This window comes from Rattus rattus, chromosome 4 (assembly GCF_011064425.1).
Source record: "Rattus rattus isolate New Zealand chromosome 4, Rrattus_CSIRO_v1, whole genome shotgun sequence".
NCBI classification, from domain to species: Eukaryota; Metazoa; Chordata; class Mammalia; order Rodentia; family Muridae; genus Rattus; species Rattus rattus.
Window position 1 is genome coordinate 140,615,555 of NC_046157.1, and position 26,272 is coordinate 140,641,826.

The window sequence follows — 26,272 nt, forward strand, 5'->3', positions numbered from 1 at the left end:
ATTTTTCCTTGGTTCATTCATCTCTAGATTATTCGAAGAAGCAATTTACAGTAGAAACTTTCCACCATTTAAAATTTAAAGTCTTTCATTTTTACCATTAAATAACCATAATTTTAAATATAATTTAACAGCTCCTTTTAAAGAAAGAAGTAAGATTGCTGGCCATAGCTTTTTTGTGAGGATAAAATACACAATGAAATACTAAACACAAGTCAGAAAAGGGGCATAGCCAAGGAAATCATCTAAAAACAACTATAGTCAAAGTGCTAATTTAAATGTGCACAAATCTAAGTAATATATTCAGTCCAGAACCTTAGTGAAGTTTTCTTCTAAATTTGATGTTTATTATTCAATATATAAAACTATGAATAATAGACAGTAAGTACTATATTAAAAGTACCAGTTTTTTTAGCTTTTAAAAAAGCACTATAGACATGTAACAGATCTATAAAATCCCTAAGTTTAACATCATGAACTGAAATAATATTTTTCTTAGTGGCATTCTCTAATGGGTAGGAAACAGGTACATGGACTTTCAGAGTCAAAAGAAAACACAGCTCTTGGTTCACTTAGGTTGTAGTAAGTTTATGGTCTGCAGAAAAGAAAAAGGAACTGTCATGAATGCCTGTTGTGTTTAAGCCCACATATCATTAAAGCATGCTGCTTAATACAGCAATGCAAATTGCTATTATGAGTAATTTTCTGGGAAGATGTGGGTGGTTGAATGGTTTGCCAATGCTTCTGATTGCTATTCTCGATGTAGTCCTGTTGGTAGAACACGATTTTCTTGATTGTATTTAATAAGCTATGGCATACAAGATGTTACATAAAATGACATCTTGTTCTCCTTACAGATTATCTATGTGGCCAGCAGGATCTTGGGTTCTGAGTGTTTTTGGCCTTTTTCCCTTCCTGTAAGAAACAAGAACATCAAAACTTCTGTCCTGCCTCCACTCACATATTTGTCTGTATGCTTTAAATATGTTGTAACCTCTTTGCTGGAAGACTCATGTCTAGCCTTAGGGTTCTGAGAAAACCCAAACATGGAAAGCAACATGGTCAGGCTATGCTGAGCCATGAGGATGGTGTGGATTTGTGTTTGTGTAATGTTCTCTTTCGTCATCACCTGAGCTGAGAATTCCCTAGGCCCCACCTGGACTCACCATGGAAATACCCATCCTTTCAGTGCATGGAGACAGGAATTTTAGTTTCTCTAATTCCCATTAGCAATATCAAATTGGGCAATTTTTTAATTGCTTAAGTCTGGGAGCATTTTGAAGGATCGCTATACTCTTATGTGTGATGAAATATTTGGAGCCTGAAGCCCCCAGAGGTGCTAAACCAGAGTGGACACTATCAGGAAATATTTATTTCCAGGAACCTCAAAGTAAACAGGGAAAGTTTATTGATTAGAGAATCAGCAGAGAACAATGTATCATTCAAACAAAAAGGAAGAACTTTGCCCACTTTGGTATACATGGCTATCTGTCCATCGTCTTTTCACTTGGACATATGTTTTTCAAATGTGGCAAAGTTTTGTATTATTTAATTTTTAAAGATATTTTAAATAATATTAATTATAATATAATTAAAGTTTTTAATAGTGTTTAATGACCAAAAACTTTTTTTTTTTTTTTGGTTTTTAGAGACAGGGTTTCTCTGTGTAGCCCTGACTGTCCTGAAACTTGCTTTGTAGACCAGGCTTGCCTCAAACTCACAGAGATCTACCTGCCTCTGCCTCCTCAGTGTTGGGGTTAAAGGTGTGCACCAACATGCCAGGCTCAACCAGAAACTTTTAATTCAAGTGTCTTTCTTGCTTTCTCAAATAACATTTTGTTGGGAAGCAAACGAAATCTCAATGATGACTCGATTTTAAAATAATTCATTATAATTGAATTCTAGCAAAATGACTCACATACTCTACAGTCATTACTACGTTGAGATTTGAATTTTATTTTGATTTTAATTTTCCCTCTAACTAACCATAAGAATATTTTTCAGATCACGAGTCAAGAATCAACCTGGATTGAATTTAAAATGTCTTCCAATAGCTCAGCTCCCCCGCCCCCAGATACTAGTGAACTGGTGTATTCAACTGGAATGTGTTTAAACCGACCTGAGAGTCAGGCGTATGTACTTGTCACACAAGATCTTTGATTACAAGGCACTAATTAGCATTATTAAAATGCTCACTCATGTAAGGTTTTAGCCATAAATTATTAATTTCCATTCACTGATACTAATGTAATTAGTCCTTGGGCAAAGATCAGAAATACTGTGTGAGAGAGACATATAAATTCCAAGCTTCCATTTCCAACAGAGACAAAGTCTAAGGTTCCACTTTTCTGAAGTAGTTTAAAGACAATCTGTTACAATTTTCCAGGTGCTACTAACCGTTAATTTATTTGGCTGCTTATGGTCATTAGGTTAAGCAAAGCAACACAGACATTAAACATACCACATTCCTTTGGATTTTAAGAAATGCCAGCATTACTTTAACATATGCAAAATACTTTTCCGGTATATAAAATAAATTTTCCTAATAAATAATACTCAGAACTGAAAATGAGAGCAGAAAAGGTTCTCCCAGGAAAGGAGGGGCATTGGACCTAGGGGGAAGGAGGCACAGGGAGGACGGAGAGGAAGGGAACACATGACAGGATACTATGGTGACACAAATGAACAAACATAATGAACCCGACATTTTCTATAGAATGCTAAGATAATAATAACCATTGCAGAGCTAACACGGTGTAAAAGGTACACAACCACATAACATGGTCTTCCCTAGAAGAATTTTAGCCCAGCTCCCTCCTATTAGCAATTTATTTTTATTTTTTTCTGTTAAGAGTGTAGAGAGCATGTTTTATTTTTTCATGTTTTATGAAAACTCACTATGTATTTGTTGAATCTCAATGCTGATTGTCTGGCCTTGAAATACCACCTTTATATAAGCTCTCCCATCACTCCCACAATAATTTAGGGTCAAGGTAAAGAATCAGGGTGAGATAGACTTTCCCAAGTTTTGGGTGTGATGATGGGACAGCTAGTCTAAGACTGGACGAGTTGGTCAAGAAATGAGATCTCAAACATACTTGTTGCAGTGGATGATTTGACTACAACCAGCTCCCCATGAGATACAAAGCAAGTACGAGCCCAAAGAACCCACTAGAAAAAGCTGAATAGGACCATGAACCAACTTTGCTGCTGTTCAGTTCAAAAATATCACTTTATTGCACAGAACATGCCAGACACTCGGCTAGAGACTGGATTTACAGAAATGAATATGATAGTTCCTTCCTGCAAGAAGTATAAATATTCAGCGGCATGCAAATATAAAAGCCGGTTTTGAAAGATGAAAGCAGTTAGTCATAGGGTGGGGGTGGGGACTCACTGGAGAAAGAAGGGAGCGAAGCAAGGGGTGTCTGGGGACTCCAGTTGTTTGGTGTTTCTGAGGCCAAAAATACAGGCGGGGAGTGGCTGAAAATAAGACTGAGGAGATTGCAAGCTTTCAGACTTGTGGGGCTAAATTTAATAAGCTATATTAATAAGACACTGAAGGAAGGACTTTTAAGACGGGAGATGTGGTTAGAAATGTTTCTAAATAATGCTGGCCCATACAAGGATTGCATTTAATGGGAAAAGACTGGAAGCACAGAAATCAAATATTGCATTTTTAGATGAAAGGTCCAGAAAAAAAAAATTCAGTGAGAGTAAAGATTAAAGGGGGAAAATGAAAGATACATATTTAGGACATATATATTTAGAAGTCTGTGATAACTCTTGGTTTCTTACTTGGAACGCTTCCATGACATAAGACGGGATCTGAAAGAAGGGCGGAGCCTAGTGGCTGCCGAAGTGAGCTTCATCTGAACACGGTGCGTTTCTGCTGTCTAGGCTCAGGCATGAAGGCCCCTGACAGGTACTCGAGTATATGAGGCTGACTTTCAGGTTAGAAGTCCTAGCTGGGGGTGGAGAGGACAGAGGCAAAATACAGATGTTTGTCAACGCTCTAATGGTGGAAATGGTCCACCAGTGTGAGAGGATACATACCAAGCCTTCTCTTATTTCATCCAGTTAATGAACTGAGTTTCAATCCCTAACCATTTGAACGGCTTCAATGACAAAAATATAGGTCAGTATTTCATAGCAATCTGAACAAGTCTTCCCATGCCCTCAGGAATTTGAGGTTAAGGGTTTTCTACTTCTTCAATTTAATAGTTTATGTAAAAAAAAAAAACTACTCTTATAAAGCAATGTTTTACAGTTCCTTTCCACTGACATTTCATTCTATCATTTCAGAACCACTGTCTGACTTACATTAAATATCAAGACTTAATGTGTCCAGCCAAAACAGAATACACACCAGCTTGGGTTTTGTGCAGCATTGATTAGAACAGTTAACGCTTTATAAAGCACTCACATTTGAGAACAAATATCACAGAAACTAATTGATTCATGAAAATCCTTAAGGTTGAAAGATTTCATGGGTTTTTCCCATTGTGGTTAATATAAAACCCCTGGCTATGTTTATAATCTTACTATTCTGTCTTAGTGCAGCAATCCATGAAAAGTCTCTGTTTTGATTCATCAAACCACACAGATCAAAGACAACTCATGCTACTAGCCCTGTAGTTCTGCCATTCAGACTCCATCTACTGTGCTGATGTACTGATGGGGTGTGTGGGATCCAGGCCCAGCAGAACCGATGAAGTCTGTCTCTTTATTAATTCAGCTTCCCAGCTTCCCAGACAGTCCCTGGGTTGTGTCCACTCAGTTCCTCATAAAACACTTCCTTCTTAGCTTGTCCTTTCATTGTTTGTGACTTGTCCATGGTAGGAAACCTCCCTGAGCTCTTTTCTCACTCTGATTGCACTGATATTGTTTGAAAGAAATAGCTCCCATTATGTCCTCTCGATAATTTACATTTTAATTATAACTCCAAACAGCTGCCCTCCACTGTAGGAAACAGTACAATAATTCCTTTAGCCAAACCTCCAAGGGCATAGCAAGCAAAAGCATTCTCAGAGGATTTCAGAGGACTTTTGTACACCATCTGCAGGCAACTAGAACTCCAAAGGGTCCCGGAGAAATGTTGGCTTCATAGTAAATCTGATGGGTGGTTACAAGACTCACTACACGACTAAATACAGAAAGTGAGTAAAGAGATTTCACTTGTTACCTTTAGATATTTTATTTTGGCAACACACCAATTCCCCAAATGCCAACGACAATTGATAAAGGGTCTAGGGTTGAGTCTCTTCCCAAAGCCTAACCTCAACCTTGTTTTGTCCAATAGCTTTCATTACTTGTATCCTTAAATGCAGCTATGGGTTAAAAGTCATATTTAACACATACTGACCACCAATGGTTATTTTAACTCACGACCATATCACGATGTGACTCCTCTTTAATTAAGGGTTATCATATGGACCTTTCTTTCTCCAGTGGTTTTCATTTATTCTATTTTGTTTCTTTTTTTATTAGACAGGATCTCATATATGACAGGCTGGCCTTGAACTTGTTATGCAGCTGAGGATGACCTAACCCCTAACCTTCTGACCTGTTAGCGTCTACCTCCAGAATGGTGTTTTAAGTCCTCTCAGTTCCTAGTAATCAAGTAAGCTAGTAATGACGAGGGATTTACTTACAGCCTGTTAGTTACCCGTAGGGTATGAGGTGTCTACATTCCTTCACTGGTCAAGCAACTCCTGGATAGAAAAGACACAATCTAATTTTGCTCTTTATATTGCTAATATTGCAAATCGCAGGAAGGGAGTCTCTAATTGGTTTTTAATAAGCAATGCAGAATATAAAGTAGATGGTCTCAATGAATAGATGTGTTTCCTCTTACAGGCTCCTCCTTGCTCTGGCCATCCTCTGTGACATTTGGTTTTCCCTAATAAAAAAGAACTTGTTTGCCCGGCTTTCTAACCACTATAGGCTTGGCAGAGCTGATGCCTAGTAATAGGACGAACTGATTTACACACATGTTGAATTACTGTGCTTCCTTTCCAGTTAACCACAGAATAGGAAGCTGACTTGGAGGCAATAAAACCTATTCCCTCACACTGTAAATTAGGAACTGGAAGGCCAGAAAGTCAAACGAGTTTCTTAAGGTCTCAGAGAGAAGGCAGAGATAATTATGAGCTTTTGTGCTTTTCAAAGGTAAATCTGTGAATTCTATAAAAAATGTATGTTTTTTAAAAAGACAATTAATCTCGAGACTTCCAAACTTTACCACTCAAAACAGGCACCACTTTTTTTTTAAATATAGGATGCAAAATGTTTTGCTAAATGGAGTTTTCTCCTAACTAAACAAACTGTTCTAAAATTATAAGTTCATTTAAAAATTTACTGTGAACTTTTTTCATCCACAGTTTTCTTGGCAGTAAGAAAGGAGTCCTTGCAAAATAATAGGAATAAACTGTTCTTGTAGTATTATATACAAACAAATAAAAATTATACTTTCACATGGTGGCACTTACATAGAAAGTTAAATTATTGTATTATTCAAAAAAAATACCTAAAACGGGACCATTTTGTAAAATGGAGTGATCTGCATATGACAATTTCAAGTGCTAATCATAATGTGATAGAATGGTTTTAAATTTATCATGATCAAACACTTATTGTATGGGGTATAAAAACATACAAAAAAGATCAGAAATTGATATTTGTTGCAGGACAAAACAGAATGGACAAATCCATTCACCCCAGGCTGAAAACCCATGACAGATCAAAGTACAGATAGCACTGAAGTCCAATTTGATGAGCTAATTTGTTTTATTGGGGTTACTTCCAGAAGTACAAGGAAGGGTTACTTACAGGAGCAGAAGCTGCATCACCAAGGTCCACGCCTGCTGAGAAACCTGAAGTGCACTGCACAGCCTGCAGGCAGCTCAACAGGTTGGAGGGTGTCCTTTCCAAGTAACTCTGGTCTAAACCTCTTCTGGGCAGCTTCGCTGGTTTCTGCTTCCTCCGGGCAGCTTGGCTTGCCTGGGAGTCTTCCTTGCACCTTAGCTCTAACAGTCTGAGAAGGACGCTCAGCCTCTATTGCTTACTCTGGCAGGAAGGGGCCAAGTGAATCTGGTCAGTTCCAGAAACTACCTGAAGCTACTTTGAGTTATTTACCTGCCATACCATAACCTCCCAATATTATGGAATGTTGTGATTTTAGAGGAAGCTGTTACACCATATTCTATTCCAAAGACATTGGATGCATGGCCTCTGTGTATTCGTGTTATACATGATAGTCCTAAGTACAGGGATAAGTTAACATGCATGTAAAGTCTCATAACTGTATGTTAACAACACAGATGGCTGTGTTGTCTCTTAAGTGTTAGGGATTGTCTGATAGGACCCAGAACTCACTATATACATTAAAATATAGAGTCAACTTTCCTGTGGAGTAAAGTATTTTGTTCACGGTTCTTTTCATTTCCTGAGAATATATAGATTTTTAAAAAAGATAACTCAAATTCAACTTCCAGATATTTAATTTATAAATCTATGTTGACGAGTTTCCCTTTTATGAAATACAAACTCATACAATACACATGCATATGTGCACATATGTGGCAGTCAAGTTATTCAAAGTAGCATTAACAAGAATAAATAAGGATTTTAATTATATGTGGCTGCAGACTTGAATGATCAGTTACGTAGTAGCATACATGACAAATACACAGAGCAGCAACGTGGGTTCATGGAGATAACAGGGAGTAAAATGGGAGTGGCATAAAGTGATTCCCAAGCCATATCCTTTCTGATTTGCATTTTCACCTCTACAACATTGGAACTGCAAAGACACCTGATTCAGTAGTGAATCTTCCTGATATTTGTGCATGACGTTAAATGTCTTAACTTTTAAATTTTATTAACTCAATTAGTAACAGAATAAAATAAATTATTTAGTTTTATTCAATACATTTATTTGACTTAACATAAAATTAACATGCATCTCTCCCTATAGTAGGCATTTGTATGGTATAAATACTTAATCCTGACTGTTCTAGCATCCCTCAAAACTACCACATATCATTATCAGTTGTAGCTAACATCTTGGCCACTAGATCTATCCCATTTATTCCACACACATAACTTCAATTTCATATCCTTTGACATCTCCTCACCAGCTGGCCAACCTTATTATTTTCTGGTATTTATATTAATTCTACTATATAACCACCTATCTTCTTTTCCCATTTCTCCCTCCCTCCCTCCCTCTGCTTCATCTTTTTTCATGGTCATACACAGAACAGATTATACCAGCTTATAAGACGGTAGGATGACCTTGAAGTTCAGATCTTCCTGGTCTACCTCCTGAGAGCTGGGATGACAGATACGTGCTAACATGCCCAGGTTAATGCAGTGCTGGAGACTGAAGCCAGGGCTCCATGCACTGTAGGCAAACACTCCACCAACTGAACTACACCCTCAGTGCTCCATTCCATTTCAATGATATTGGTTTTTTTTCAATATTCTACATCTGAATGAAATAGCAAAACATCTGTTTTTCTGAGATCGGTATTTTTTAAACTTTAAAATGAAATCCTTACAGACATTTCCAAAAGAACTTTACTTCGATTCTATTATTGGATTATAATATGAACAGTTATATAACATAGGTATCACACACTTGAAATACGGTTTCTGTGTTAAACGCATCATGTGTTTTGATATAGAACACTTAGATTTTGTGAGGGTGATAAATAATAAGGAACCCAGGAGTCATGATGGAGGTTATGTCTTCACTTTATTGTGAAGACACCAACACATGTCCAAAAGCAGCATGAAGAAGCCCTGCTGTTGACCAGAAATTCTTTTCACATAGACTTGACTCAAAGCCCTGAGCTTAGTGATGAGTGCAGGCTTCCTCAGGGAGTCAAGCTACCTTTCCTTCAAGTCTGAGAACCTCAGAAGTAGATAATCATTTGCAAAATGCTATTGAAGTATTTTCCCAGTTATGTGTCCAGAAAAATGTTAAATAAAATCATTAGAGTTAACTACATGATAAGCCACATTTTTTATTGATCACAGGAAGTGAAGTCATGGTTATTTGTTCCAAAATGCCTGGTAACTGTTTTTATGTTTTTGAAATGTCTTGTGATATGAGAAAGAACACCATAGTGTTTAACCTATGACCTATTTTTTAAACCTGGAAACAATTAATCAATAGAAAAATGAAGGCTAAAATGTATAAATATGCTATTTATAAACTTATTTACAAATTCAGTTTGTAGATCTCTCTCTCTCCCTCCCTGCCCCTCCCACACCCCACACAACTTATTTTGGCCATGAGAAATCCTAACTGAATTTGCTCTGATGAAACATAATGACATCATCTTTTCATCGTGATTTAAATGCTGTAAAACCTAGCCTTCTACTGTCTTACTAACGTTGTATATTTTGGTAAAGTATCATGACACAAATCTATAGTTGTTCACGGACAATGACATTTTTGATTCTAATCAATTCTGACCATGCCTACAGCCATCATTCAACATGCCCTCTAAGTTTCGCTGTGTTGAAAATATAACTTATTATACTTCCTACTTCTCTTTGACTCTAATCCATAACAATAATGGAGAAAACCAGCCAACCTCATACATAAGTGCTAAGAAGGTAGAAGAGCAGGTCTGCTGTAATTTATTTTTCCTATTCTCCATAATCTTTAAAGATGAATTTTATCATCTACCTTAGCACCTCCTTGATCCCTTCTATGTCTAAGAATCATCAGCAAGTCTTGCGTATTTGACACCATGATCTTTCAGGTAATGGTCATGGGATGCACTCCTTTGTCTCATAGTTGACTCATTTCTAGAAGTATCAATCGACATCACTATTAATTTTGGTGAGACAATTAAAAAGAAAGTTACCCTTTAAAGATACAAGATAAAAACTTAGTAATCAAGGGGAAATGAGCAATAGTCTTTTAATCTTTGATTTGTTTTTATAGCTTCTGATTTTAAAGTGTATGTATTGTGCATGCATATGATATAACTTCAATAAGGGCCTATATTATTCAATGACTTTATGTCCACATGGCTCCTACATCACTGACTTCCCCAGATATATCTTTCTCCATCCCATCTCTGCCAGCATCTCACGCCTGCATTCTTTCCTATTGATCTTTTTTAAGTTTTTTGTCTAACCTGTCTAAAGCCCTTAATCTCCCACTCTCAATGGGTTTATTTCTCTAAATCACACAGTAATAGAACAGTGGTTTTTAAAGTGTGGGTCACAAACCCTTTGGCAAACCTCTATCTTTGAAAATATTTATATTACAATTCATAACAGTAGCAAAGTTGCAGTTATGAAGTAGCAAAGAAAATAATGTTATGGTTGGTGGTCTCTACAACTTGAGGAGCTGTATTAAAGGGTTGCAACATTAGGAAGGTTGAGAGCCCCTGCTATAGAAATTCTAGACCCACCACTGTTTTTCTTGCTGATTCCAATATATCATGGCACCACACTCTTCACCTCATTCTCTGGGTCACCAGCTCTGATGACTTTGTCATAAAACAAAGCTTCTATAGTCACTCTGTAAGGATCTATAGACCTCACACCCTTGGCTCCCTGCTTCCAAATGACATTTGGTCCAGTGTGCTTTGCTCATTGTTACCTGAGCACCTTTGCTTTCGATATTGTCCTGCCTGGTTTCTCTTCCGAGTCTAGCCTCTTTGGGTCCCAGGCCACATGCTACTTTCCTTCTGAAGCCTTCCACTCCTTCACGTGGTGATGACTTTTACTTCTGAATTTGCATCATTACTTTATATCACCATTCAGAATATTCTTAATACTCCTTTTGCTTTTTATGTTATTAGCATCAACAGGAGAATGCTTTGTATATTTAATATTCTCTGACACAAACACAATTTGTACAATGGAAGCTTATTATTTTCTTGTGACATCCTAAATTCCTTTTGCCAGTCCTTTTCCAAAATGCTTTGCTTTTTATTTGATGTTCAGAGATTGATCAATAGATATTTCGATTGAACAGCCCATTGATGAGTGAAATTCTAAGAATGCTGTTCGAAGTTTAATATGCCATTGAATTATTTGTCCATTTGTTATTACCATACCAGCATTTGAATAACCACAGCTATGAGACATTGATTACTTCACACTGAAGTAATTTATTTCATAAAGTAAGCTTTATGGATAGAAGATCAAAGGAAAATTAAAAGTAGTTTTATAGTTCAGTTTAAAAAGTAAAAATTACTGATTTAACTGAAATTGGATTTGCTTTGATAAAATACAGCAACATCATCTTTTCATTATGACTAATCATACTTCTAAACATTTCTTTTCCTTCTAATATCTGACTTACTTGGTACATTTTGCTACAACATTATGGGCATAGAGAGTCTCATGTCCTTAGGCAATGTCATGTTTGTTTCAAATCGGATGTCTTTAGCCATCGTTCAATGTTTAATCTGTGCTTTGAAAATGTTTGGTAGATATGATTATACAAATGAAAGTTGATTAAATAGTTTATCTTCTAATAAGGAGGCACTGAGAGAAATAAAACAGCTTCAAACGATGCCAAAAATATGAGCGATCAAATATCTAGTGCATGTGTTTAATGTTACATTCAAAAGAGCATTTCATCAAGAATACAATAACCAAAAAGTGAACCAAATACTTTAGTGTAAAGTGCGTGTGTGTGTGTGTGTGTGTGTGTGTGTGTGTGTGTGTGTGTAGAAAGTATACTGGTTATTAGTTGCACAGATGATCCAAGGCCATCATGGATGAAAAGAGCTCACCTGAATTCTCAGGACATTTTTAGCACCACCTCTAAGCAAAGTGTATTTCCCAGTTAGTTGCACACTTCCTTGCTCTGAAGCTTGTTCCTTGGCACATGATTGTTTACAAGCAAAGGTGCTGTGAAAGGACACTCAACAATGAACTTTACATTGAGAACAGAATTGGTTTTTGTCTATTTCTCTCAAATATGGATTTGAACCGCTCCATGTAAAGGCCTTTGAAGAACTTAGAGTGGGTACAAAAAGAAACTCTAAGTTAAGTCTACATATAATTCTCTAACAGAAAAAAGGATGCAATTTACATTGTACTCATTTAAAATACTATGTTAAATAAGTTACTACTCCAATCTCCACTATTGGTTTCTGAGTTTCAAAACTATTCCTCTCTTGTGATTTAACGTACTAGTGAATAAGATACAGATCTTGCTACAGGGACTCAGAAGATATAATTAATGCTCTGAAAGATTCTCAAAAATAATCTGGGGCTTGGGTTGGGGATTTAGCTCAGTGGTAGAGCACTTGCCTAGCAAGCGCAAGGCCCTGGGTTCAGTCCCCAGCTCTGAAAAAAGAAAAAAAATAATAATCTGCTTTTACAACCTTAAAAATTTAACTGCTGAAAGTTAAATACAAGTCAGACTGTGGTCCCGGCTGCTCAAGAAGTTTGGCCTCTGCCTTCTGCTTTATTTCCCTGTTTCATTAGAAATCCAGGTTCATCGGACTCCAATATCATTTTTCTTCTTTATGGTTCTGAGCTATACCAGGCTTGTGCCTGTGTTGATGATCCCTCTGCTTGAATGCTCACCCACTTCTGTAATTTGCTGTTTGTTACTCTTGCCAACAAAGGCAGTGCATCCCACTGAAACCAAGCTCTTATGATATATATGTGTGTGTATACATATATGTATATATATCCACTGTAATATGTGTGCGTATATATATGTGTGTATATATATACATTGTAGCATCTGTATCTACATATATTTCTATCTATCCAAGGAGCATCTATATTATATATCTGTACATCTATATCTTAATCTATCTATCTATCTGTCTATCTCTCTATCTATCTCTCTATCTCTCTATATATATCCATTGTAGCATATATTTGTCTCTGAATTGTGCATCCATTTTTGTTTTATTTGCTTTGCATCCTCTTGATAAAACATTGGCTCTTTGAGGGCAGGAATTTGAATGGCTTCTCCTGCAATTCTTCCCACTCAGGAAAGTACCTGCTGTACCTTTAGGATCTGAAACCCTCATTTATTAAATGAACTGATGAATAATTGCATGTGCTGTATGAAACACTAGGGCCACACCAGCTTTCCAGTCAAGTGGCCAAGGTACAGTGAACGAGTCCTTCTCTTCGTATACGTATCTCGTTTACTGAAATGTTAGCAATCTTAACTGCTTAAAGATAAGTTTTAATTTCAGACTATCAAATTGAATCTGAGGGGAATGGCAGAGAATAATAGTATGTGGTTAAGATGGTTCCCCTATAAATGACTTTCAATGAAGACACTTCTGAGAAAACCATGCACAGAATTTGCCATCCTCTTGTAGACAAAGTCCTGTAAGGAATACTATCCTGTCCCACTCTGATGGTCAAATATGTTCCTCAAGAGGGTCAGGACACCCTGCCTGGCACTCTCTAATAGACATTCAAATCCCTTCACTCCCCAGAGAGGGCTAGCATTTCGATCGGCAGCAGAGAATATGTTTCTCTTTAAATATTTAAACATGCTTTCTGCTTAATTTCTTTCCTCCAAGATGAACTTCATGCCTTTCAAATATTTGTCAACTGAAGACTCCACAATGCCTAAGCAGCGTGGGTGCAGGTGTAGTGCTACTGAACACAGTAACCATGGCAACACCTAATTCTCATTTAATTTGCTACTTCCTCAGAAGAAGCAAAAACACAAGAAGGATGGGGCACTGTAGGCAGAGAAACAGGAAGGCACGCAGGAGTGGGACGTTAAGTGGGAATTAGACACAGACAGCGGCCTACAGGCTTTCTCCTTCACTTCCTTTAACTAAAAATGCCAAGGCCAGGGAAGCACAGAACCTATTTTTGAGAAAAGAAATCTTTTGGTGCTGCATATCGGAAAAGAAAAGTTCAACTTGGCTATTTTGGTTGGACTCCCTTTGTACATAGGACCAAGTTTAAACACAACTCCAGTGAATCTGAAGGCAGCAGTGAAGATAGATAGTGCAAGGTGATCTAGGCTCCTTGGCTATCCAAGTCCCCTGAGTCTGGGCGTTCCTCCCCAGGGTCTAAGCTTCTCTCCTCTGAGATCCAACCCACAGGAACGGCCCTGGAGCAGGAGCCTCTAACTGTTTCCTGGATGAGATTTAGTCTCTGGGCTTTCAGGGGAGAAACTGGCACACAGCTAGTTGGACTGGCCCTAAAATTCCAAGTCCCTCCCACTTTTATATCCATTTAAAAGTCAACTGAGTCCAAGACTGGGCAGGTACAACTGCCACCTTACTCCACCCTTAGATTGAAAAACAGAAACGTAAGTAGGCCTAGGGACACCAAGCCAGAGTGGCATGCGTCTTCCATGGCACCCCTTAAAATCAGTGAGTCTGGGCACAAATTACAGAGTCTAGTTCCTAGACTCATACCTAGTTCCAAATTAACTTCCTTAGGAAAGTCACTCATTGGCTGCCTGCCTCAGCTGGCGGACAGATACGTCCTTCTCTGTCGAATACCTTTAAATTCATATACAGTTAGTAAAACCTTGACAGCTGTTGCCCCTTTAGTGGTAGAACTCAGGCACCAAAGTATAGCTTTTGGAATATGTAATTTTTTTGTTTGTCAACTTAAGTAGTTTTTTTTTTTTTAACAGGGTCTCAGGTAACCCAGACTGGCCTCAACTCTGTTGTAAAAGTTTCTGATCCTCCTGTTTCCATCTGCAGAGTGCTAGGATAACAGATCTACACCAGCCCATGCTGCGGATTCCATGCTGGAACTCTAAGTTGGGGCTTCCTGCATGGTAGGCAAGCACTTTACCAACTGAACTACATCCCTAGACTAACTTGAACAATTTCAAATATTTAGGACATAATATTTCCAGGCATATAAATACACAAATCCTTTAAAGCCAATGAGCTCTCAAGATTAAAAAGTAGGGCATGTTATTTAAAATGCAAATATATTAGGAAGATAAGGGCGAAGATTGTATTTCAAATCAGGCAACTCATTTTTAATGGCGCAAAAAAAAAAAAAAAAAGAACTTTAGGCTCTCATAAATCGCCGTGACATTCCCTGTAAAATCCACAAAGAATCCCTGAAATCAGAACGTGGAGGACTATTCAAAGCTTTTGAAGCTTCCGATTTGGTACCAACCACACTCATTTGATGTATTTCCACTCAAAAGGAAAAGTGGACATGAGCAACAACAAACTTCCAAGTTCCACCCAAGACCACCCCACCCCACACTGGGCCACTCTGCATACACTTCATGAATGAGGCTAACTTCAGCCTGAGTCGCAATGTCTGCAGCTCATTCGAACAGTCATGGCTGCATTGTTTCCACTAGAGACTGGATCATCTTCCAGTAGCTTTAGTACTTATGCTTTCTGTGTAGCAAAATTCCTGAAGTCCCTTCCATCGGTCCTCACTCCTGATATTTAAAGGAAGGTCAAACGCACTGTCCAGGGAGAGGTGTGCCACCTGAACCTTTCAAGAGGTAAGTACAAGGAGCAAATTGTTTTAATTGAGACAATCTTCTTAAACAGAGAAAACCCTTTGCCTCTGAATACAACTTCAGCTTCATCCCTGGAACCAGTCCCGAACCAGTCCCTGCCAGATAAGAAGACAACTGTACCTTACAGCTTTCTGCTTAGAGCAATGTAGTCCAGATTCCACTGTTGTAGAGTTCATCAAACACTTACGCCCCTTACAAAAATACCACATCACATTTGCATATGACACATTTCATACACTCTAAATTATTTTTAGATTATTTCCAACACTGGAGACCATGCAAATGCTATGTAGATATTTGTTACATTGTATTTTCCAGGGAATGACAGGGAAAAACCTGTATTATGTTCAGGAATTATATTTTTAATATTTTTAATTGGGGGCTAGGGAGATGGTTCTGTGGTTAAGAGCACTGACTGCTCTTCCAGAAGTCCTGAGTTCAATTCCCAGCAACCACATGGTGGCTCACAACTATCTAATGTCCTCGTCTGGTGTGTCTGAAGACAGCTAGAGTGTACTCAGATACATAAAATAAACAAATAAATCTTTTAAAAATGTATTTGCTTAATCTGCCACTGGTTAAATTACAGAAATAGGGCTATAGATGTGGAGAACAATGTACTTTTAGACTCACATGCTATGATTTGCTTTCATTGAAAAAATGTTTATTACATTTCATATAAATTGCACTGAATACTAAATTTCTCATGTGGAACTATACAGTATGTTTTTAAATTAAATAAGAATCCAACTGGCTAGATAACAGTTGATCTCAAATATAAGAAACTATATGTGTACACATGCATGTGTGCCTGTACATGGACACGTGTGTATATGTGTGTATGTGCACATGTGTATGTCTTTGAAGATAACCCACATTCGCATACCACCACTCCCATTTTAGTTCTCTGTGAAACACAAAATAGGCAGAGTTAACAGGCTAATAAATTGTTCCAGGTACTATATTAAAGGAACTATGTGATGAAGATTGAGATTCTTGTTTAGACAATGAGAAGGACGTGTAGTGAATACAGGGATCAGATGTGATCCTTGCTATGCCCCATGGCATTTCAAAACACGGGGATTTCCTAACTGAACCCTAAAGCCACTCTCTCCTATTTCACACATGGAGTTGGAGGATGGAATGTTGCTCATGACAAACAAAAGCAGGCTTCAAAGCATTAATACTTTCATCCTGCTAAAGAAAATACAAATAAAACAACTAAATTACTATTTTTAGAGGTAAGATAGACAAATTCAGTAGGAAAACTTCAAAGCTGATAAGATAAAACTTAAAGCTGGACATTACTGAATTGCCTTTTGCTCCTCAAAATGATGTTGTGGCATTCTTTCCGATCCAAAGTTAGACCCTCTCTCCACCAATCCATTAAAGCATATCTGTGTTACAGTATTTGCAATATATTTACAACGGACCCATTTACAGTAGGAAAATAAATGGTTACAGTTGTGGTGACAATACAGTGCCCTAACCATCTTCAGTTATAAGAACGAAAGGCAAAGGCTTCAAGCTGACACGATGGATTCTGTCTCCACAACCCACCTGTGTGCTAACTCACAAGCCTTTTCTAAACTTAAAAAACCCAAATCATTAGGGGTTGAAATGTCGTTGTGGATATTCAAGTTTTGTACTTCGTGGTAATTTTCAGGTACATTCTAGATTAGCTACAAATAATGTTTTATATATATGAAATTAGAAATGTTTAACTTAATATTAAACTTAGTTTAGCATGTATTGATTGATCCACCACATTTGGTGTACATCAGTGGATTATCTACCCCACTGAATGACAATAATAGACTGCCAATAGCCACTGTTCAAGTTAACTTAAAAACAAAAGCAACAACAAGCACAAGCAAAACGTTATATTTTGTGTCAGGTGAATTGAACAATTTTTAAAAATCATTTGGTCAACCAAACTTTTCACTTTGAAGAAATGATTCACGCAAATGTACTACTGTGGTCTAAAAATATTTTTTAAATAATTTAAAGAAATGCGATAAGGCCTGTAAAGTAGAGGCACCTGCCTTTAATCTCAGTACCTGGGAGGCTCAGCAGGTGGATTTCTCTCAGCTCTAGGCCAGTCTGGTCTACAAAGTGAGTTCCAGAACAGAGGAAGGAAGGAAGGAAGGAAGGAAGGAAGGAAGGAAGGAAGGAGGGAAGGAAGGAAAAAAGGAAGAAAGGAAGGAAGAAAGAAAGAAGAAAGAAAGAAAGAAAGAAAGAAAGAAAGAAAGAAAGAGAGGGAGGGAGAGAAAGAAACAAAGGTGAAGAGAAAATAATTGCCATGAATAACTATGAATTAAATATTGTGCCTAAGGGCTAAAAGGATGTTCAGTGTGTAATGTATTTACTGTCTAAATATGAGGACTAGAGTTTGGATCTCCAAGGCACAAAAGATTCCAAGTGTAGAGACGCTTGGGGTAAGGAGTGGAAAGAGGTGGGTCCCCAGAGCTCACTAGCCATCCAGTGGAGCCAGCCAGTGAGCTCATGGTTCAGTGAGCAAGACTTCCTCCCCCACAACAGGTAGAGAGCAGTTGAGACCGGTCCCTAACATCACCCTGTGACTCTGCTTGCATTGCACTAGTGTGAGTAACAATCAATGGGGACACACAAAGCAGCAACTTGCCTTTCTGATTGGAATGTCTTACTGAGATAGGGTGCTTCATGAGGAAGAATTACATACAAGGAAAAGACAATAGGAGATACAAAATGTATGTTCAAAGATAGGACCAAAATGGGAATGGAGTCTTAAGTAGGTCCGTGTAGCACAGGTAGCATATGAACAGCTTTGTCTTCATGCAGATCCTCCAGAGGCTGTTCCTGAGTCTGTCTGTGGATCCTGTTCCCCTAAATGGTCAGCCTTGTCTAGTCTCAGTGGGAAAGGATGTAGCTAGTCCTGAGGTGGTTTGATGGGTGTGAGGGACTAACACCCAGAGGGAGGGTCCCCCTTCACAAAGGAGAAGAGGAGGGTGAAATGTATGAGGGGTACTGGGAGGAAGGGGGCTGATATTGGAATCAAACTGAATAAATAAATGAATTTAGGGTCCAGAGAGATGGCTCAGAGGTTAAGAGAACTACTCTTCTAGAGGTCCTGAGTTCAATTCCCAGCAACCACATGGTAGCTCACTGATAAATGGATATTAGGCAAAAGGCTCAGAATACCCATGATACAACTCACAGACCATGTGAAGAGAAGAAAGACCAAGGTGTGGGTGCTTCAGTCTTTCTTAGAAGAGGGAACAAAATACTCAGAAAAGGTAGAGGGTGGGAGGAACTTGGAAGGAAGAAAGGAGGGGGAGGGGAAAGGGCGAAGGATCAGGTATGGGAGGAGACAGGGATGATATACAGAGGGTCAGGAAATTGAACAAAGGTGTGTACCAATGGAGGATGGGGAACTAGGGGTAGCCACCAGAAAGTCCCAGATGCCAGGAAAGCAAGAGGCTTCCAGGACCCAAAGGATACGTATTAGCTGAAATGCCCAAACAGGGTAGGGAGACCCTGTAGATACCATATCCATAGGTTAAGTAAGGCCTCCTGTTGAAGGATGGGGCCACCCACTTATCTCTAAATTTTTAACCAAGAATTGTTCCTGTATAAAGAAAATACGGGGAGAAAGTGTGGAGCAGAAACTGAAAGAAAGGCCATCCAGAGACTGTCCCACCTGGGAATCAATCCCATATACAGACACCAAACCCAGACATTTTTTTCTGGAGAGGCTATGCCAGAGCCTGACAAATATAGATGTAGATTCTCACAGCCAACCATTGGACTGAGCATGGGAACCCTGGTGGAGGAGTTGGTAAAAGGCTAAAGGAGCTGAAGAGATTTGCAATCCCATAGGAAGAACAACAATATCAACCAACCAGATCCCCCAGAGTTCCCAGGGACTAAACCACCAACCAAAGAGTACACATGGAGGGACCCATGACTTCAGCTGTATATGTAGCAGAGGATGGCCTTGTCTGGCAGCAATGGGAGAAGAGGCCCTTGGTACTGTGAAGCCTCAATACCCCAGTGTAGAAGAATGCCAGGGCAGTGATGTGGGAGTAGATGGGTGGGTTGGGGAGCACCCTCATAAAAGCAGGGGGGGGAGAAGGGGAGGAGGGTTTGTGGAGAGGAAACTGGAAAAGAGGATAACATTTGAAATGCAAACAAATAAAATACCCAATAAAAAGGGGAAAAGAATAAAAAAAGAAAGAAAGAAAACAACCTCATGAAATTTGCAAGCAAATGGATGGACTAGAAGAAAGTCATGCTGAGTGAGGTAAGACAGCCCCAAAATGATAAATATTATATGTTCACATATAAGTGAATATTATCTGTTAAGGAAATGATAACCAAGCTATCTAATATCTAATTTCACATAAGAGCCATTTGACTAGAGGGAACTCACACCTAACATTGCTTGTGTCACCAAGAACCAGAGACTAGATGGCCTAGTGTGATGGTTTGTATATGCTTGGCCCAGGGAGTGGCACTATTTGGAGGTGTGGCCTTGTTGGAGTGGGTGTGTCATTGTGGGCATGGGCTTTAAGACCCTCATCTCAGCTGCTTGGAAGACAGTCTTCTGCTAGCAGCCTTCAGATGCAGATATGGAATTCTCAGCCTCACCTGTACCATGCCTGCCTGGATGCTGCCATGTTCCCTCCTTGATGATAATCGACTGAAGCTGTGAGCCAGCCTCAATTAAATGTTGTCCTTATACGAGTTTATAAGAGTTGCCTTGGTCATGGTGTCTGTTCACAGCAGTAAAGTCCTAAGACACTTAGAGACCTAGGGTAAAATCAAACACTACATATATATATATATATGTATATATATGTGTGTGTGTGTGTGTGTGTGTGTGTGTATTCATAGATCAAGGCCTTGTCCTGTCATCATCAAAGGGACTTTCTTCTGCAGCAAATGAGAATAGACAAAGAGTTCCATGGCCAGACATTACAGAGAGAGAGAGAGAGAGAGAGAGAGAGAGAGAGAGAGACAGAGAGAGAGACAGACAGAGACAGAGAGACAGAGAGAGACAGAGAGAGACAGAGAGAGACATAGACAGAGACACAGAGACAGAGAGAGACAGAGACACAAAGAGAGACAGAGAGACATAGACAGAGACACAGAGACACAGAGAGAGACAGAGAGACAGAGACAGAGACAGAGAGAATATCAGTTTAAATGTGAGGTCTCCATCAAATCCCTCCCCTCAAAGCTCAGAGAATCCCTGTGAACAGGAGGAAGAAAGTTTGTAAGAGCCTGAGGGGATGGTAGACACAACAATTACAAGATCCTCCGAATCAACTAAACCAAGCTCCTATGAACACACAGAGAACAAAGCAGCTATCCTAGGGACTACACGTGTCTGCACCAGGTCCTCTGCATATACATTACAGCTATTAGCTTAGTATAATTTGGGACTCCTGAGAACAAGTGGTCTCTGACTCTTGAGCCTACTCTTGGGACTTTTCTCCAGTTGAGTGTCGTGTCCAACTCTGATATGATAATTTTGCTTCACCTCATATTATTGTATTTTGTCATGTTTACTTGCTACCTCTTAGAAGTTTGTTATTTTCAATGAGTTAAAAAAAAAAAAAAGGATTGGACCCAAAGTGGAGGGAATATAGGAAGGAGGAGAGGGAGGGCAAACTATAATCAGAATATATTTTCAATAAAATAAAAAAGTGAAAAATAACAAATGAGTTTAGCTAGGTATCATAGAATACTTCTGTCATCCAGCATTGCAAGACCTTGAGGAAGGAGAGTATATCTCAAAGAAAGTCTGAGCCCCATTGGGAATTCCAGGCCATTGATGTTACATCCGGATACATGGAGATACACTGTCTCAAAGTAAATAAACTAAAGGTTAGATTGCCTTAAAAATATTAGCGTCTCAAAAGTCAGACAAACAATAGATAGAAATAGTAGGTAGGTAGGTAGGTAGATAGATAGATAGATAGATAGATAGATAGATAGAAAGAAATTTATCTCTTATGTTACTTATATGTTATAACAACAAATATTTTTAAAACCTATCTATCCCTGTGTATAACATAAACTTAACAACAGATTGAAAGAGATTTTGTTCATTCTTCTGTTCCATTTGCCAAACACTTCCCCTAAATCATGTAAATAAAATATATCTCAGCTTAACATGTTACCATAGGAGAGTTCATCTCTTAGAGAGGACTGATCAAAGTTCAAAGTTCAAAGGTTAGATTCAAAATGCTTCCTATAAAGTCAACTGGTGGTGCTCACATTGTTTTAAACTTTTTAATTCACTACAGACCTGCTTTCAATAAGTACCCTGTATAATTTTAACAACAAAATACCCACAGCCTTAGGCTCAACGTGATACTGTGGGAGGAGAGGGGACACAACATTCACTGCACTGAGGTAGAAAAGCAAAACAGATTGCCCCCACCCACAAGATCTCGGCAGCACCCTCACAGGGACAAACGCTTGGCATCTGAGAATTTCTTTGTATTTCTCCTCCCTTCTAAGCTACCACCCACCCATACTTTCCCATAGACCCTCTCCCTTGGTTTTAGCCTTTTGTATATCCCATCTCCCTTAGCAGTCCCATATTTGCTTCTGGTACCTGCAAGAGATACCTGGTACAAATCATTCTCTGAGAATATCAGAAATTAATAAGAACTAATACAGCTCAGATAATGACATAGGATGCAGAGCTTATTAACATCTGCAACTGGTGTTTATCCAACACAGGAGTCAACAAATATTCCAAAATGCCTCCCTTTAAATAGTGATTTACCTATGTCCTAGCATTAAGGGCTAATACCGATCAGACAGTATTATTTTTATCTTTGGTTCTTTGTTTTAATCTGTTAAGAGGAAGTTGATCATTGCAAAGTATCTAACAGTAAGGGTCACCCTAAGCTCCTCCCACCCCCCTCGCCACCCCCAACATAGAAGTCAGTTTCTTATGCTTGGTCTAACCAGGCAGTAAAGAATCCCAGAGGGGTATATTTGCTGCCATTTCTACATCTAAGCAAACGTAATACCTACTTGATTTTAAATGCCAAAGTGCAAATGTTAACAGCCAGTAAAGTTCAACAAGTATACATGTGACATATGGAAATATTAAAAATCTACTAAACAAGCAATTGCTTTTCTTTCTTTAGTCTGACATTTAGAAAATGTGTAAAGTGGTTTAAAACAGGGGATGCAGGGGAAGGGGGATGAAACTGTTCCTGCAGGCCCAGAACATTCTAAGACAAGTCTCATTTCTGGCTGTGTATTTCTGGCCAAATCCAAGACCCCTGAAAAGAAATACATGAAAGAGAAAATTAGGCCTTTAACCTCTGCAGAGCAGTGTTGGCAGGGCTTCTGGTGTGGGATGGGATGGGAGTGCTGCTGGAGTTTCGTTTCCACTGAGAGGATGTCGTCTCCCTCAATGAGACTACATCACCTACTGGCATGAGGTCATGGTTGTGCCAGTTTCACTGGGTCAGGCTCTCTCAGCACATTCTTTCTCCCTCCTCCCTGAGAAGGTGCTGTAAACAAGTCAGAGGGAGAAAGGGAGAAAGCATGCTGCTGTACAGCGAGCACATTCTAAATTCAAAATGCCTGCAACCTCTGACTCCACCTGTGGCCGTCTAGACAAAAGTAGGGGCAAGAAACAGGACAAGAACAGCCCGCAAGAAAGGGCTTGCTTGCTCACGGGGGAGGGGCGTAGTTAAGACAGGAGAGAAACAAAGAAAATACAAATTAATACCACTAAAACATTAATTTTTTAAGGGAAGCTAAATTTCTAAACTGCCATGATGTCTTGTTGTATGTCGAACAATTTCCCACCTAGGAGGCTAAAAACTTCGGAAATCAAATAAGCGTTCCAGCAAACTGAGAAATATGAAGGAATAAAATTAAGCAAACCACAGACAGACAGCATGTATCAAATAAGAAATCAGTGTTCTGATAATATCAAAATCATGAATGAAGATCTGAAGTTATGAGAATCAGACAAAAACCTCAAGGAAATTAGTGTTCCAGCATATATACGTAGACATGGCCGCAAGTGCAACGTTTTCTTCTTGAAAGGAAAACAGGACTCTCGCCTCATCTCATAGGGAGGTCCTGTGTGCACAGGGTAAGGGAGAGATGGCAGGAACTGATTCACAATCCATAAGGTTTTCTCCTAAAAATAAGACACTGGGTTCCGTTGAAGGAATGCAATTGTCACCTAGGCTGCAATCTTCCTTGTGGGCATAAAATCAGAAGCATTTTAAAGGGCTTTTGTTTGTTCCATCTATTTTGACTGCCAAAAATATCACACCAGCCCACAGTAAAATGACAGGGCGACAGTGTTCTGCTTTGACATGGGGCTGTGGTACCTGCAGCTCAGACCTTTTGCATAATGTGGCTCACATAAAAGGCTTTGTTCTCCATTGCCTCGCCGTGGCCACAAGCCCCCACTTCATTTTGCAGTCATTTCCTCCCACAGATCATTTTAACAAAATTCTATCTTTAATATTTAAGTTGGGTCCTTACTAAGATTCTTTTTTTTTTTTCTGTATCACACCTGGAATTCTGCACCATGCAAGGATAGCTTTGTTTGTTGTTGTTTTGCCACAAAGTCTCACTAATAACATATCCTCAAACCCCAGAAATCAAACCTTAAAAGAGGTGCCTTTCAGCTGTCCACTCCATCTTGTAGTATGTTTGTAGGGCTTATGTGCGTGTGTGTCTGCATCTTGACAAAAGCCTTACACCCAGTTCCAAAAGGTCTGTGTCCTGGATGCCGTACGCTCTGAGCTTACATCAGAGGGCGGACCGTAACGTAATTATCACGAGCCACCTTGTTGCTAACCAAACCTTTTGGCTAATGCCAGAAGGAAAGCCACCCATTTCCAGTTTTCAAGAATGGTGCTTTCTGACTCCAGCGCTCACTCTCCCCTCCCCCTCCTCACACACCCAAACACACACCTCCCCACTCGAGCTCCTAGGCAAGCTCTGCCTTTAAATTTCCATCCTAGAACAAAGGCGAGGCTAGGGAAGGCAGTCATTACTTCAGACCCCCACTCCCAAAGAAAGGCTTTAGAATCAAGAAGTGAATAGAAGAGCAGATGCAGCTGGGTACCCACCCCTCTCATTTGGGAAGAAAGGACTGCATAGAAACCCAAGCCCTGTCAGGCTTGTACCTTTGAGCCCCGCCCTCTACAACCAAAGAACAGTTTTTCATTTTCCTAAAATTACCAATGTATACCAATTCTCCTCTTCCTGCTGTCTCTGGAGAAATAATTTGAAATTTGAAATTGGCTTGGCTCCCCTCACCTCCTTCCTCACTGTACAGAGCTCTGAGGCTGGGAGCCCGCAGACACACATAACAAACTAATAAAATAAAAATAAATACTCTATCTTTAATTCCTTCCCCCAGGATCTTTGCATAATTTCTTACCCTTCTTTCTATAGCTCCGGCAATATTAACTCTCAAAACACATACCCTAACCTGAACCAAAGTTTCCAGTGGCTTTAAAGTGGTACCTAACAAGGTCATTGGCTCATCTTCAAATCTAGAGCTTAAGTACCTAGACAGGTCTCTTGCCCTGGAGTGACACCTGGAGAGGTCAGGCCTGGACAGCGCCAACCTGCGCGGACTCCCTTCCAGGGCACAGGGGACCGGACCAGCAGAGACCAGCCGGTCCGGTTCCTACTCTCCGGGCTGCGGCTCCTCTCCGGCAGAGGCGCAGGAGGAAGGACCGGGCTGAGCTAGGCGGGACGACGTCTTACCTGGGCGCGGAAAGTGGACGCACCCGCGGTCACGGCAGACTCTCAGAGCTAGAGCTCCTCCGTGGGAGGAGCCGGGGAGACCCGGCGACCGAAGAAACGAGGGAAAGAAGGAGAAGAAAGAGAAAGACCGAAGGGAAGCGGAGGTAGAGAGGATGCTGCTGCCGCCGCCGCCGCCTCCACCGCCGAGAGCCCGCGCAGCTCGAGCGCCGCCCCGTGCGCGCCCCAGCCGGGCTCCGCGGCTGCCCCGCCCCGGCTGTTCCCGCCCCGTGCGCGCCCCAGCTGGGCTCCGCCACGGTCCGCGCAGAGCTGCCACCGCCGCAGTGTAGGGGAGGGGGAGCGCCGGCCCCGCCTCCTGCCGCAGCCAGCAGCCCGCCCCTTGGGGACAGCCAGACTCCGAGCCCCAGAGAGCCCCGCCCAGTCAAGGCCAAGGGCGGCGAGGGCAGCAGGGACCTGGTTCCTTCCTTCCCAGGGGTGGCCTGCTCAGCAGAACTGTCCCTCCAGGCTTGCAAAATGAGCAGCAGAAACACAACGGCCTCCTTAAGGACGACCTTGGGAAGTCAGGGACAGTGGTTTCAGTCAGTCATTGGGAGGGTTGTCTCTCGCTTCTTTGTATCACAGCTGAAGCTGGTTCACTGGACCCCTTGGTGGAAAAAAAAAGTCACAGATCTTGTCCTACAAACCCAACAACAGGTGCATCTAGAAACCTTCCAAAAGAAATTGAGATAGAGAACAACCCCCTGTTGGTACTGTACACTGGAGGGATGGGAGTGTGGAGAACTGAAGACCTAGCTCTGTCAGTAATCTGAAGCATATATTGATTCAACTAATGATTCTGAAGACCTATTATGTATCAACCATTGTTCAAGGCTTTGTAGAAACAGGAAACTTAAATGTTCCCCATCCAGTCCATCTGTGCTATGGTCATAACGTCAAGTGAAGGTGAAAACTGTCAGAAACACCTCTCTCAAATTCAAAAAGACTGGTGTATTCTCAGGGAAAAATGTTGACCTTCAGATAATCCTTTGAAATAAAAACCAT

At 40.0% G+C, this 26,272-nt stretch overlaps 1 protein-coding gene across 1 annotated transcript in view; it reads right to left on the reverse strand.

Annotated features, from left to right (window-relative positions):
- Map2 (microtubule associated protein 2) overlaps positions 1–25,425 on the reverse strand; it is a 258,927-nt gene extending 233,502 nt beyond the window's left edge. The window contains 1 exon segment of the mRNA XM_032901293.1: positions 25,235–25,425. The gene's annotated coding sequence lies outside the window, so the exon portion shown is untranslated.
- Between the last annotated feature and the right edge of the window lie 847 nt (positions 25,426–26,272).